A 15,861-nucleotide genomic window follows, 5' to 3' on the forward strand; every position below is an offset into this window, starting at 1 on the left:
CCGTGTCCAGTATTCACTCTCTTGTGATCGATCTGATCCATGTCGTAGATGGTTGTCCAGTATTCACTCTCTTGTGATCGATCTGATCCGTGTCGTAGATTCCGTGTCCAGTATTCACTCTCTTGTGATCGATCTGATCCGTGTCGTAGATTCCGTGTCCAGTATTCGCGCTCTTGTGATCGATCTGATCCGTGTCGTAGATTCCGTGTCCAGTATTCACTCTCTTGTGATCGATCTGATCCGTGTCGTAGATGGTTGTCCAGTATTCGCGCTCTTGTGATCGATCTGATCCGTGCCGTAGATTCCGTGTCCAGTATTCGCGCTCTTGTGATCGATCTGATCCGTGTCGTAGATGGTTGTCCAGTATTCGCGCTCTTGTGATCGATCTGATCCGTGCCGTAGATTCCGTGTCCAGTATTCGCGCTCTTGTGATCGATCTGATCCGTGTCGTAGATGGTTGTCCAGTATTCGCGCTCTTGTGATCGATCTGATCCGTGCCGTAGATTCCGTGTCCAGTATTCGCGCTCTTGTGATAGATCTGATCCGTGTCGTAGATTCCGTGTCCAGTATTCGCGCCCTTGCGAGGCGGACCAGTGGGAAGCTGCAGTGTAAACTATGAGGGCCGCCTGCCCCTCTCACCACCTGCTGTATGAAAGGAGACGTATTTTGGATTCCGAGAGGCGTTGCAGCTCGTACCAAGTGCATTGTTCTCGCTGCCGCTTCCCCCCACAATGCTGGTAGGTTGGTAGCGGCTGAGCACTGTGCAGTTCGCTGTCTCTATGTGAGCTGCTTGCTCTCTATGCTGCATGTAAGGAGCTGGGGCTTTGTCTGGGTCTTGGATGCAATAACCGTCTCATGCTCCATGCAAGCGCATCCCTGACGGACGGACGGACGGGAGGGCGAATATCTGCAACCCTGCGACCACTGCTGGGCAATATCTATGAGTCTGTCAAGACCCCTGAGTGATCTGATTGAGGATCTGGTGCCTTGAGAGCCAGGATCCTTGTGAGCGGCTCTGCGGTCCACACAAAGGATGCACTGAGCAGATGTGAATCGCTCTCTGTTCCCAGAGCAGGAAGGATTAAGGAATGAATGAGAGGCAGAGATCAGTGGGGAGAATGAAGCCGCTCTTCCTTCCACAATGAGGTATGGTCCATACATTTCATCCCTCCGCTTCCAGACACCCCATGATGTCTGTAATGCTTGCCCGGAGCCTGAGGTTCCTCTCCTTTCTTCACCTGCATCACATTGGTACCCAGTGATACAGGAGAGGAGAGGTGCCATAGAAGTCTTCCTCCCCCCATAACTTTAGCTTTAGTTTTGCATCACTTGATTGTAGATATGAGCCCTGGGTGTCTAAATGAGCCACTTAGCCCCTGCAATCATCTGCCATCCTGCTATACAGGCTGTTCTGCAATCACCTTTAGGCTCTGATTGGGGGCAGCAGTGTTTTTCAGTTGTGCTTTCGGGGCTCATATTGTTTGCATTGTTGTGACCAGATGATTGTGGTGGGTTGCTCTGACTTTGGCGGATTGGCATCAGTTGATGGGGTTGGCACGGTCTCATCCAACAGGTCTAGACATTAGGAGACCAGTGATGCTCTGTTGCATCTGGTCTGATGATCTTCTACCTGGAGAGAGCAGGTCTCTGTGGCTTCTGGACTCTGCAGCAGGCTCAGACTTTATCTGCAGAGGGGCCCTTGGATGCTCATTGTGCTGAGACTCATAAATGCAAACTGCTTCCAGGGCTTTCTGCAGCAGGAGAAGACTTCATTGCCCTCATGTCTCAGTTCCACCTGTGACAATTTGCAGCCCATGGATTTTTTTTTTCATGTAAAGCAATCCTGGGGGTCACATAATAAATGCTGAGGTATGAGCCAATGTCTGGGTGCATCTGTGGATGATATTAGAGAGTTAGGATTGGGAATTGCACGCTTCCTGCGAGGGCGGCTGGGGTGGGTGACTCCATCCTGAAAGCCTGAATGTGACCCCCGATATAATGAGGCTTCCAACATTTAATGCATTCACAATGAGCGACTGCGGAGCCAAGAGAGACACTGGAAGCCTCCAATACAACATTGTGGCCCTAATGTGGGATTTAATGTCTTCAGAGACCCCAATAATGGCAACGAAAGGGTAACACTATGGAGCAAAGTTGGGAACAGATTTCCACCAACTTACATAACATAAATGGAAGAAGCCAAACAACCGCAGGAGCCGATGGCGATGGAGCTGACGGCAATGGAGCTGACAACCCAGATTATCGCTGCTGCATTGCACATAGAGAAAAAAACTTTTGTCAAAATCACATCACTGTCGCTGAGGCCTTTGTAAGGGCTGGATAGACTTAGGAGTGGGACAGAGACCTGGGAGTTCGAGGCTGCATATGACAATGATGGAGCCCCGACCATCCGGCAGATATAGATGTACAGATGTCAGGTCACTTCTCCAAGATCAGATCTGCTGCCTTCAGCGAACGCTCAGGCTTGTTACTTACACGAGTTTCTACATTATATAGGATTGAAACTTCTGAGCTATGAAGTATAAGAAATGGTGGAAATGTGGGATTTTGTGACTTTGTCTTACAAGGTGTCACGTCCAGATGCTACTTTGTCAGTAAATGTTCTATTTGTAAATAGATACATTTGTGCTTCCTGATTATTTCCTGAGCTTTATTTCCCCGTGAACATCCCGCTTGTATTGGTTTTGTGCCGCTAAGTAGTCGCCTGATAGAGTCCGTGTCATCGTGTTGATTTGGTCCGTAGAGTCCAGTCCGGATTTTTGTCTCGATTTCAGCCGGCTATTCTCGGTAATGTGGTAAATGCACAATGTGTCCTGGGTGTTATACCAGGGGCGGTGCGACACCGGCTTCTGCCGCTCACAGGAATGATTCAGTGATGAGGACGGAAATATCATCACCCTGCACCTTCTACATCTTATAAGATATGGCAACATCCAGGAGCTGAAAGTGCAAGTTATAGCGTCAGGTATCTAATCCCCATCTATGGCATCAGGTATCTAACCCCCATCTATGGCGTCTGGTATCTAACCCCCATCTATGGCATCGGGCATCTAACCCCCTTCCATGGTGTCAGGCATCTAGCCCCCATCTATGGCATCAGGCATCTAACCCCAATCTATGGCGTTAGGCATCTAACCCCCATCTATGGCGTCAGGCATCTAACCCCCATCTATGGCATCAGGCATCTAACCCCCATCTATGGCGTCAGGCATCTAACCCTCATCTATGGCATCAGGCATCTAACCCTCATCTATGGCATCTAACCCCCATCTATGGCATCAGGCATCTAACCCCCATCTATGGCGTCAGGCATCTAACCCTCATCTATGGCATCTAACCCCCATCTATGGCGTCAGGCATCTAACCCTCATCTATGGCATCAGGCATCTAACCCTCATCTATGGTGTCAGGCATCTAACCCCCATCTATGGTGTCAGGCATCTAACCCTCATCTATGGTGTCAGGCATCTAACCCCCATCTATGGCGTCAGGCATCTAACCCCCATCTATGGCATCAGGCATCTAACCCTCATCTATGGCATCTAACCCCCATCTATGGCGTCAGGCATCTAACCCCCATCTATGGCATTAGGCATCTAACCACCATCTATGGCGTCAGGCATCTAACCCCCATCTATGGCGTCAGGCATCTAACCCCCATCTATGGCGTCAGGCATCTTACCCCCATCTATGGCGTCAGGCATCTTACCCCCATCTATGGCGTCAGGTATCTAACCCTCATCTATGGCATCAGGCATCTAACCCCCATCTATGGCGTCAGGCATCTAACCCCCATCTATAGCATCAGGTATCTAACCCCCATCTATGGTATCTAACCCCCATCTATGGCGTCAGGCATCTAACCCCCATCTATGTTGTCAGACATCTAACCCCCATCTATGGCGTCAGGCATCTAACCCCCATCTATGGCGTCAGGCATCTAACCCCCATCTATGGCGTCAGGTATCTAACCCCCATCTATGTTGTCAGGCATCTAACCCCCATCTATGGCGTCAGGCATCTAACCCCCAGCTATGGCGTCAGGTATCTAACCCCCATCTATGTTGTCAGGCATCTAACCCCCATCTATGGCGTCAGGCATCTAACCCTCATCTATGGTATCTAACCCTCATCTATGGTATCTAACCCCCATCTATGGCATCAGGCATCTAACCCTCATCTATGGCATCTAACCCTCATCTATGGCGTCAGGCATCTAACCCCCATCTATGGCATCAGGCATCTAACCCCCATCTATGGCATCAGGCATCTAACCCTCATCTATGGCATCTAACCCCCATCTATGGCGTCGGGCATCTAACCCTCATCTATGGCATCTAACCCTCATCTATGGCGTCAGGCATCTAACCCCCATCTATGGTATCTAACCCCCATCTATGGCGTCAGGCATCTAACCCTCATCTATGGCATCTAACCCTCATCTATGGCGTCGGGCATCTAACCCTCATCTATGGCATCTAACCCTCATCTATGGCGTCAGGCATCTAACCCCCATCTATGGTATCTAACCCCCATCTATGGCATCAGGCATCTAACCCCCATCTATGGCATCAGGCATCTAACCCTCATCTATGGTATCTAACCCCCATCTATGGCGTCAGGCATCTAACCCTCATCTATGGCGTCAGGCATCTAACCCCCATCTATGGCATCAGGCATCTAACCCTCATCTATGGTATCTAACCCCCAGCTATGGCGTCAGGTATCTAACCCCCATCTATGTTGTCAGGCATCTAACCCCCATCTATGGCGTCAGGCATCTAACCCTCATCTATGGTATCTAACCCTCATCTATGGTATCTAACCCCCATCTATGGCGTCAGGCATCTAACCCTCATCTATGGCATCTAACCCTCAACTATGGCGTCAGGCATCTAACCCCCATCTATGGCATCAGGCATCTAACCCTCATCTATGGCATCTAACCCTCATCTATGGCGTCAGGCATCTAACCCCCATCTATGGCATCAGGCATCTAACCCTCATCTATGGCATCTAACCCTCATCTATGGCGTCAGGCATCTAACCCCCATCTATGGCATCAGGCATCTAACCCTCATCTATGGTATCTAACCCCCAGCTATGGCGTCAGGTATCTAACCCCCATCTATGTTGTCAGGCATCTAACCCCCATCTATGGCGTCAGGCATCTAACCCTCATCTATGGTATCTAACCCTCATCTATGGTATCTAACCCCCATCTATGGCGTCAGGCATCTAACCCTCATCTATGGTATCTAACCCTCATCTATGGTATCTAACCCCCATCTATGGCGTCAGGCATCTAACCCCCATCTATGGCATCAGGCATCTAACCCTCATCTATGGCATCTAACCCTCATCTATGGCGTCAGGCATCTAACCCCCATCTATGGCATCAGGCATCTAACCCTCATCTATGGCATCTAACCCTCATCTATGGCGTCAGGCATCTAACCCCCATCTATGGCATCAGGCATCTAACCCTCATCTATGGCATCTAACCCTCATCTATGGCGTCGGGCATCTAACCCCCATCAGATACATTCTCCGCACTCTGACTCTTATCATCTGCAGGTTCATATTTCTTTCTCTGGATGGTCTGGAGCAATCCTGGTGCTTCTCATTGACCTTCACTGTGGTGACATTATGTCAGCGATCAAGAAACATTACATCTACTCAATGTGCCGTGATCTCTGGGAAGAGATGGACTCGGACACAGCCGTTTCCTTCATAGTTTGTTTGATGTTTCATCTCGTTTAAGACGCCGGTAAATCAGCTTGTATTAGATTTGGAGAAAGCTGTTGAGGTGTTAAAGAAAACAGTTGGCGCAGCCCCGGGGAATGATGGACGGGGGAGCAGCCGGTGACATTTCTCATCCTGATAACCATTGCTGGGTGGCAGGGTTTTAACTAGCAGAGATGCATCTTCTTGGCCTGGGCTGGGAGCCATCTCCAGGCACAGAACATCTATTCTGCAGCTGCTTTAAGGCCAGTCAGAGTCTGACCAGTGAAGAGCGGAGATGTTGGTCATGTTGGATATTTTGGCCCTTGTTTGCGAGCAGGAGAATAGTTGTCTGCGCATAATTGCTTAGGACCACCTGTCCTTTCAGGGAACTTTTCGGAATAAGCCGTGCTGTGTGTACATGAGAAATAACACTATATTTGGCTGTTATATGACTTGTATCCTTAAGTTCTTTTTCTCTGCAGGCTCTTTGTCAAGTTTTCATTTGTCTCTAAGCTAGTTGGGGGAGATTAGCGCATATGATGTCTCCCATACACAGCACACGCAGACATGAGGGATTCCTGCACGCTAAGTAGCAAGAAATCAGAAGCAGCAGCATAGAGAACATTATAAAGCAATACTGAGCAGTGTAGATGTAAGTCCTGCTCTATGATGAGATAAAATACTCACTAGAATAGTATCATAGAGGATTTTAGTCATTAGTACTGAGCCGCATAGTTGTGAAACCAACACTGGGGTGAGATAAAATGCTTAACAGAAAGTCTCTGCAGTAGGGAGGATGTTATACATCAGGACTGAGAAGCGTAGATGTAAGTCCTGCTCTGTAATGAACTAAAACACTCACTAGAATAGTATCATAGAGGATTTTAGTCATCAGTACTGAGCAGTATAGTTGTGGAACCAACACTGGAGTGAGATAAAATCCTTAACAGAAAGTCTCTGCAGTAGGGAGGATGTTATACATCAGGACTGAGCAGCGTAGCTGTGGAATCCACCTTTGGTGTGAGATAAAACACTTACTAAAAAGCTGCAGCACAATCTGCATATCTTTCTCCTTCCTTTTCAAGCCTCTCCTTTACAATGACTTACATAGGCAGCTGTAATCCGCTGCCTGAGTGACGATCTGTCTTGTCTTGAGCTGTAGTGAACGATGAGTTCAGGAAGTTGTAGAGAGAAGTGGCTCATAAGTGGAGAAAGAAGCAAATTTCTCTGATAAGACGTATCACAAAGCTTCTTCTATTCACTTGTATTATTGCAAAGTTTGTTCTAGCAGCAGCGACCATGTAATATTGCGATATTCTCCATTCTTCTTATGATGGTAGTGTAATATTGGCTCCATAGTATTTGGGATGCGTAAATAGTGAAATGAATAACCTGCCATAGGTTCCTGCCATAGGTTCATATTAAACAGTATGATGCTTGAACTATAGGGGTTATGTCGGATTAGAAAATCATGGCTGCTTTCTTCCGAGAACAGCGCCACGACTGTCCACAGGTTGTGTGCGGTATTGCAGTACAGGCTTATTGAAGTAAACGGGGCTGAGCTGCAGTTTCAGAAACAACCCCCGGATTTCTGATTCTATTCTTGGAAGAAAGCAGCCATCTAATTCTGGACACCCCCTCGGCTTTCTGACGAGCGTAGGACTTGTTGGAGCGCTGTCCTCTTGTCTCTCCCATGACCGGGTTCTGTGAGCCGCCCCATCGTTTTGGATTGCTCTCCGTAATAATAATTTCAGCGTCCACCGCACATCTCACAATGCAATCTTATGATCTTATGATTTAGCTGCAATTTTCTCTAAATGTTACTAATTAGGGAGGAAGAAACAAGCCATTTCTTCGTGATGGTGCCAACGTGACCCTTCGGAAGTTCTTCATATATTATTTAAAGCGAACGCTCTGCGCCAGCCATTGAGATTAATGAGCCGATCCTCCGGAGATCATTACAATCTAACCACTAATGTGTTTGATGCATAAATCCGCCGCCGTGATATCGGATCTGCGCCTCCTGCGTTTCTGTCGCACTCTGGTCACTAATCACGTAACACGTTTCCTCTGTTCCTGCCGCTGACAACATCTGTCACATATGGGAAAAAGTAATAACCCCGAGACCACCTCGGTCATCGCTGCTCAATATTTCCTACAAATTGACGTCTTTTTTTGTGCGTTGAGCTGAACTTGATTTGGATTAATTGCTACAAAGTTTTGACAGAACGTCCAGAAGTTCTACCAGAAATCATCGCTACAATGTATCAGGCTGGAAAAAGTTCCTAAGTTATTCCTAAGTCTTTCCAATTCTTCCAGACCTCGGAAAGTGACATTATCTCCAGATACACAAGGCTTTATACAAGGGGACGGTTTCCAGGAGTTTATGATCTGCTGAGATTTCATCAGAGGTGTAAAGGCGACGCGAGGACCTCTAAGGAGAAGACGAAGGAAGTGACCGAGCAAAGAGGGGATTCATTGGAAAGTAGCAAGAAGGAAACTCTCTGCCGTCCAAGAGGAGCATCGCCGCTTCACCGGGGTGATGTGATCTGATGAGGGCAGAATAGGAGACTACAATCTCCACCGGCCTCACATGCTGGTGGTTGTAGTGCCGGAACCGGCCCTCACATGCTGGTGGTTATAGTGGCAGACAAGGCCCTCACATGGTGGTGGTTGTAGTGCCGGACCCAGCCCTCACATATTGGTGGTTGTAGTGCTGGACCTGGCCCTCACATGTTGGTGGTTGTAGTGCTGGACCTGGCCCTCACATGTTGGTGGTTGTAGTACCGGACCCGGCCCTCACATGTTGGTGGTTGTAGTGCTGGACCTGACCCTCACATGTTGGTGGTTGTAGTGCCGGACCCGGCCCTCACATGTTGGTGGTTGTAGTGCTGGACCTGACCCTCACATGTTGGTGGTTGTAGTGCCGGACCCGGCCCCCACATGTTGGTGGTTGTAGCACCGGACCCGGCCCTCACATGTTGGTGGTTGTAGTGCCGGACCCGGCCCTCACATGCTGGTGGTTGTAGTACCGGACTCGGCCCTCACATGTTGGTGGTTGTAGTGCCGGACCCTGGATGGCCGGCAGTTGTCTCAGTGATTGTACACACAGGATCAGGCGGCCAATAGCAATCAGTAAAGTGGACCCCTATTATCGTGTGACGTTTTGCGGGTCCGTTGTTTTATTAACCCTTCATGTACCCGCAGTCTAATCCTCTACTTGGTAACAAGCAGAGGTGAAAGATGATGGCAAACACATCCCAGCTGATAATAAAGGTGCACTTACTTTTTACACATGTGAAATATTTGCAGCAACATTCATGATCGCAATGTGTGATTACTCCGGGTTTTCCTTCTACATTGTGGGGTCGAATATGTAAAAATAGTAGGGGGCAGATACTTTATCTGCGGATGTGCGTGAGATCTGTGCTTGGTACAGAGGAGAATGCGGCACTGACTCCTCCGTCATTGATGGGACTGAATTATGGAAATGGCCCCCGAGCCCTGATCACTTCTGTACTGTGGGGTGACGGCGGTGACCAGCGAGGGTAATGGACAGTTAGTTGTTACCTTGTTCCTCAGCCGGGTGCGAACGTCATCCTGGTAATACGATTTATAGCGGCGTCTAAGGAAATGACATGTGCACAACACAGGGATGACATCAGGGTATTTGTGGCCCTGGAGGCCATGATTTATTCCCAGTCATTGATCTACGAGCTGTTGTGTGACGTCCCCAAGGTCCGGGCTGTATAATATGTATCGTATGTGCGGTTCTGTGCAAAAGGTTCAGGCAGGAAGGCAAAAATGGAAGAGTTAATGGATTACTTTTATCAGTTCACAAAACATCTGCACTGTAGGATCCATGTCTCTAGGTCTGTATATGTCTATGTGTGTGTATGTATATATATATATATATATATATATATATATATATATATATATATATATATATATATATATATATGTGTGTGTATGTATGTGTATATATATATATATATATATATATATATATATATATATATTTATATATTTATTTATATACACGCAAACACACACACGTATTTGATACACTGATGATTTTGCAAGTTTTCCCATCTACAAAGAATGGAGAGGTCTGTAATGTATTATAGGTACACTCACCAGAATCTAAAAATAAAATCCAGAAAATCACATTGTATGATTTCTGCATAATTAATTTACATTTCAATGCGTGAAATAAGTATTTGATACAATAGAAAAACAGAACTTAATATTTGGTCCTGAAACCTTTGTAATTACAGAGGTCAGACGTTTCCTGTGGTTCGTCACCAGGTTTGCACACAGTGCAGCAGGGATTTTGGCCCCCTCCTACATACAGATCTTCTCCAGATCTTTCAGGTTTCGGAGCTGTTGCTGGACAGCATTGAGTTTCAGCTCTTTCCAAAGATTTTCCATTGGGTTCAGGTCTAGAGATTGGCTAGGCCATTCCAGGACCATGAAATACTTCTTACAGAGCCACTCCTTAGTTGCCCTGGCTGTGTGTTTCAGGTCATTGTCATTCTGGAAAACCCAGCCACGACCAATCTTCAATGCTCTTACTGGGAGAAGGAGGTTGTTGGCCAAAATAGAGCGATACATGACCCCATCCATGCTCCCTTCAATACAACGCAGTTGTCCTGTCCCCTTTGTAGAAAGGTCCCTCAAAGTATGAGGTTTCTCCCACCATGCTTCATGGTAGGACTGTGTTCTTGGGATTATTCTCATCCAAACACGGGGAGTGGAGTTGACACCAAAAAGTTTTATTTTGGTCTCATCTGACCACATGACATTCTCCCATGCCTCCTCTTGATCATCCAGATGGTCATTGGTGAACTTCAAATGGGCCTGGACATGTGTTGGTGTGAGCAGGGGGCCTTGTGTGCCCTGCAGGATTTTACTTTATGACGGTGTAGTGTGTTACTAATGGTAATGTTTCAGACTGTGGTCCCAGCTGTCTTCAGGTCATGACCAGGTCCTCCAGTGGAGGGGTCAGTGGGTGCCGCGGTCCACTAGCTTAAACCGCATGAACTCTGGGTCATCTCACCACAGGCCCACTCTCCTGTTAACGTTGAACTAACACTACTCGCACAACACAGGGTGAGGGTAAAGCAGTGTGGCAATACTTTACTGAACCACAAAACAGGCAGATAACATATAGAACAGTCTCAGAAAAATATCCAAGATCGTGCACATCACAGAGTCTCATCTTTCTGCTGACTTGCTGGGATAAGAGCAGCTGTAACTTCAGAGGTTCCAGGGCCAACTACCCACCTGTGGCATGCACAGAGAGGATGTAACCACAAGCTTAGAAGGATGACAGTTCATTTAGGTACATGGCCAGGTGACCGGATGGCCCCAGCCTGGTTTCTCCAAACATATCCATGGTGCCAGGTAAACGGATAGTCCCAACCTAGTTTCCACAGATGTACCAATGTTGCCACGTGACTGCATGGTCCCAACCTGGTTTCTCCAAATGTATCCATGGTGCCAGGTAACCGGATGGTCCCAACCTAGTTTCCACAGATGTACCAACGTTGCCACGTGACTGCATGTTCCCAACCTGGTTTCTCCAAATGTATCCATAGGTTCCAGGTGACCAGATGGTCCCAACCTGGTTTTCACAAACGAGTCCCTGGTGCCAGGTGACCAGATGGTCCCAACCTGGTTTCTCTAAATATATCCATAGGTTCCAGGTGATTGGAGGGTCCCAACCTGGTTTTCACAAACGTATTCATGGTTCAGCAATGGTCAATGGAGCAAATCTGTATTCTTCCAGCCGGGGCTGAGGTCCCCTAAGCTGATATTCTTTAGAATGATAAATCTGTGTCCCTCGTGATTTAGCCATGATGTCTTGCCTGCAGTCCTCTAGAGTCTCTGGATGTTTTGATGTCTGGATATCCTGGCTGAATCTGTCTCTCTTACAGAGGCATCTAACCTTTTTATAAGTAACAAGTGTACTTCATTCAGCATTTACAGGTAAAAGGGAAGAATGCTGATTCTTAAAATAACTCGTATTATTTTATGTAATCTATTTGCATAGTTTTCCTGCTCTTCTGTATTTTCCAAGTCAACAAACTGGCTGACCTCGACAATGTCTGACCAGCAAATCAGCAAACATCACTAGTCATCCAGAATAAGAGCACAATGTGTCACAACAAATTGTCAACTTACAAGTCAATACTACAGGCTTACACAAGCAAAATTCTGTTTTCTTGACCAACCAGAAAGAAACATATAAATTCAAATGTCAACATATATATATATATAACAGTCTATTCGTCCTGACTTGCTGAAAATAGACATCTGGTTAATTAAGATACAATGCTATGTCCTCACAGGAAGGTCTTGTTGGGTGTTCCCGGTATATGTCGGGTCTTGTTGGGTGTTACCGATACACAGCAGGTCTTGTGCGGTGTTCCTAGGATACGGCAGGTCTTGTGGGGTGTTCCCGCTATACGGCAGGTCTTGTGGGGTGTTCTCAGTATATGGCAGGTCTTGTGGGGTGTTCCCGGTATACAGTGGGCCTTGTGGGATGTTCCCGGTATACTACAGGTCCTGTGGGGTGTTCCCAATATACGGCAGGTCTTGTGGAGTGTTCCCAATATACTGCTGTTCACGGTATACGGCAGGTTTTGTGGGGTGTTCTTGGTATACGGTGGGTCTTATGGGGTGTTCTCGGTATACGGCAGGTCTTATGAGGTGTTCCCAGTATACGGCAGGTCTTGTGAGGTATTCCCAGTATACAAGGGGTCTTGTGGGGTGTTCCCGGTATAAAGCAGGTCTTGTGGGGTGTTCCCTACATTTAGTAGTTGGTATCCATAAAAAGTGATACGGGGAGGACGATTGGTTCCTGGGTTCAGGGTCGTGATCGGTGTGATTACTGTGCATATTATTGTCTCACTTGTGCAGGGTTATATTCTCTGTGATGTTCACTCCTGGGGCCTCTGCAGGTTTCTGAGCTCATAGAGGAGGATGTTGTGCAGCTTCTCCAGGTTTCCCTCCCAGGTCTGGCATGCTGCGGTGGTTTTGCAGATTTCCAGGTGTATCTGAACCGCAGTCCTCGGCTGAGACGTCTTTATTGACAGGAGGCCTCGTTCTAGCGTTTGACACCTACGTGTAATGTGCTGATTCCAGAAATAGCAATCCTCTCAGATCAGCGGCGCTCGGGGCTGGGAACGAGGATCTATAATGCAGGCAGCGCAGACCGTGGATATGGCGGACGGAGTGTACGGGGACGGCGCACACAGGGGTTGGGCCGTACAGGTGACGGTGCAATCCGTAGGGTCCATACAGTGTTACATAATTATGAGATCTTACATAATCCATCAATCTTACCATGAAAGAAAACCTTTCCCTCCCACCGTTCTGTGCTGAGATACAATGTATCTGGTGATTCTTCACTGTGTTCCTTGTGTGGTTGTGCGGGGCCGTCCTGTCCATAGATTCAGTATCGGCGAGCAGCGGCACATTTTGACCACACCCCTAATCACAGCCATTTTCATTTTCCTTCTTTCTAAAAAAAAGAAAAATCCTGCAGTTTTTGTATGTGTTTAAAATAAAAACATCTAGAGAAAAAAAAAAAAACCGCACAGGTCAAAGGCGTCATTAGCGCAGTTATCATGAAATCGCAAGTGTCAGCGCCATTATCCTGTACCCCGAGTGTCAGCGCCATTATCCTGTACCCCGAGTGTCAGCGTCATTATCCTGTACCCCGAGTGTCAGTGTCATTATCCTGCACCCCGAGTGTCAGCGCCATTATCCTGTACCCCGAGTGTCAGTGTCATTATCCTGTACCCCGAGTGTCAGCGTCATTATCCTGTACCCCGAGTGTCAGCGTCATTATCCTGTACCCCGAGCGTCGGCGTCATTATCCTGTACCCCGAGTGTCAGTGTCATTATCCTGTACCCCGAGCGTCAGCGTCATTATCCTGTACCCCGAGTGTCAGCGTCATTATCCTGTACCCCGAGTATCAGTGTCATTATCCTGTACCCCGAGTATCAGTGTCATTATCCTGTACCCCGAGTGTCAGTGTCATTATCCTGTACCCCGAGTGTCAGCGCCATTATCCTGTACCCCGAGTGTCATTATCCTGTACCCCGAGCGTCAGCGTCATTATCCTGTACCCCGAGTGTCAGCGTCATTATCCTGTACCCCGAGTGTCAGCGTCATTATCCTGTACCCCGAGCTTCAGCGTCATTATCCTGTACCCCGAGCTTCAGTGTCATTATCCTGTACCCCGAGCGTCAGTATCATTATCCTGTACCCCGAGTGTCAGCGTCGTTATCCTGTACCCGAGTGTCAGCGTCATTATCCTGTACCCCGAGCTTCAGCGTCATTATCCTGTACCCCGAGCTTCAGCGTCATTATCCTGTACGCCGAGCGTCAGCGTCATTATCCTGTACCCCGAGTGTCAGTGTCATTATCCTGTACCCCGAGTGTCAGTGTCATTATCCTGTACCCCGAGTGTCAGCGCCATTATCCTGTACCCCGAGCGTTAGTAGCGTCGTTATCCTGTACCCCGAGTGTCACCGTCATTATCCTGTACCCCGAGTGTCAGCGTCATTATCCTGTACCCCGAGTGTCAGCATCATTATCCTGTACCCCGAGCTTCAGCGTCATTATCCTGTACCCCGAGTGTCAGTATCATTATCCTGTACCCCGAGTGTCAGCGTCATTATCCTGTACCCGAGTGTCAGCGTCATTATCCTGTACCCCGAGCTTCAGCGTCATTATCCTGTACCCCGAGCTTCAGCGTCATTATCCTGTACCCCGAGCGTCAGCGTCATTATCCTGTACCCCGAGCGTCAGTGTCATTATCCTGTACCCCGAGTGTCAGTGTCATTATCCTGTACCCCGAGCTTTAGCGTCATTATCCTGTACCCCGAGTGTCAGTGTCATTATCCTGTACCCCGAGTGTCAGCGTCATTATCCTGTACCCCGAGCGTCAGCATCATTATCCTGTACCCCGAGCGTCAGCGTCATTATCCTGTACCCGAGTGTCAGCGTCATTATCCTGTACCCCGAGTGTCAGTGTCATTATCCTGTACCCCGAGTGTCAGTGTCATTATCCTGTACCCCGAGCTTTAGCGTCATTATCCTGTACCCCGAGTGTCAGTGTCATTATCCTGTACCCCGAGTGTCAGCGTCATTATCCTCTACCCCGAGCGTCAGCATCATTATCCTGTACCCCGAGCGTCAGCGTCATTATCCTGTACCCGAGTGTCAGCGTCATTATCCTGTACCCGAGTGTCAGCGTCATTATCCTGCACCCCGAGTGTCAGTGTCATTATCCTGTACCCCGAGTGTCAGTGTCATTATCCTGTACTCCCAGTGTCAGTGTCATTATCCTGTACCCGAGTGTCAGCGTCATTATCCTGTACCCCGAGTGTCAGTGTCATTATCCTGTACCCCGAGTGTCCGTGTCATTATCCTGTACCCCGAGCTTTAGCGTCATTATCCTGTACCCCGAGTGTCAGTGTCATTATCTTGTACCCCGAGTGTCAGTGTCATTATCCTGTACCCCGAGTGTCAGCGTCATTATCCTGTACCCCGAGCGTCAGCGTCATTATCCAGTACCCCGAGCGTCAGCGTCATTATCCTGTACCCCGAGCGTCAGTGTCATTATCCTGTACCCCGAGTGTCAGCGTCATTATCCTGTACCCCGAGTGTCAGTGTCATTATCCTGTACCCCGAGCGTCAGCGTCATTATCCTGTACCCCGAGCGTCAGTGTCATTATCCTGTACCCCGAGTGTCAGTGTCATTATCCTGTACCCCGAGCTTTAGCGTCATTATCCTGTACCCCGAGTGTCAGTGTCATTATCCTGTACCCCGAGTGTCAGCGTCATTATCCTGTACCCCGAGCGTCAGCATCATTATCCTGTACCCCGAGCGTCAGCGTCATTATCCTGTACCCGAGTGTCAGCGTCATTATCCTGTACCCCGAGTGTCAGTGTCATTATCCTGTACCCCGAGTGTCAGTGTCATTATCCTGTACCCCGAGCTTTAGCGTCATTATCCTGTACCCCGAGTGTCAGTGTCATTATCCTGTACCCCGAGTGTCAGCGTCATTATCCTGTACCCCGAGCGTCAGCAT

The 15,861-nt window shown here is 48.1% G+C and overlaps 1 protein-coding gene across 5 annotated transcripts in view; it reads left to right on the top strand.

Moving 5' to 3' along the window:
• Positions 1 to 592: 592 nt before the first annotated feature.
• The window catches only part of B3GAT1 (beta-1,3-glucuronyltransferase 1), a 54,506-nt gene continuing 39,237 nt past the window's right edge, over positions 593 to 15,861 (top strand). Inside the window, exon 1 of one of the 5 annotated variants that reach the window (XM_069742110.1) lies at positions 593 to 1,146. The gene's annotated coding sequence lies outside the window, so the exon portion shown is untranslated. The remainder of the gene's footprint in view (positions 1,147 to 15,861) is intronic. The other 4 variants (XM_069742108.1, XM_069742111.1, XM_069742107.1 and 1 more) reach the window with 4 other exon arrangements.

The sequence above is a fragment of the Ranitomeya imitator genome, chromosome 10 (assembly GCF_032444005.1).
Source record: "Ranitomeya imitator isolate aRanImi1 chromosome 10, aRanImi1.pri, whole genome shotgun sequence".
NCBI classification, from domain to species: Eukaryota; Metazoa; Chordata; class Amphibia; order Anura; family Dendrobatidae; genus Ranitomeya; species Ranitomeya imitator.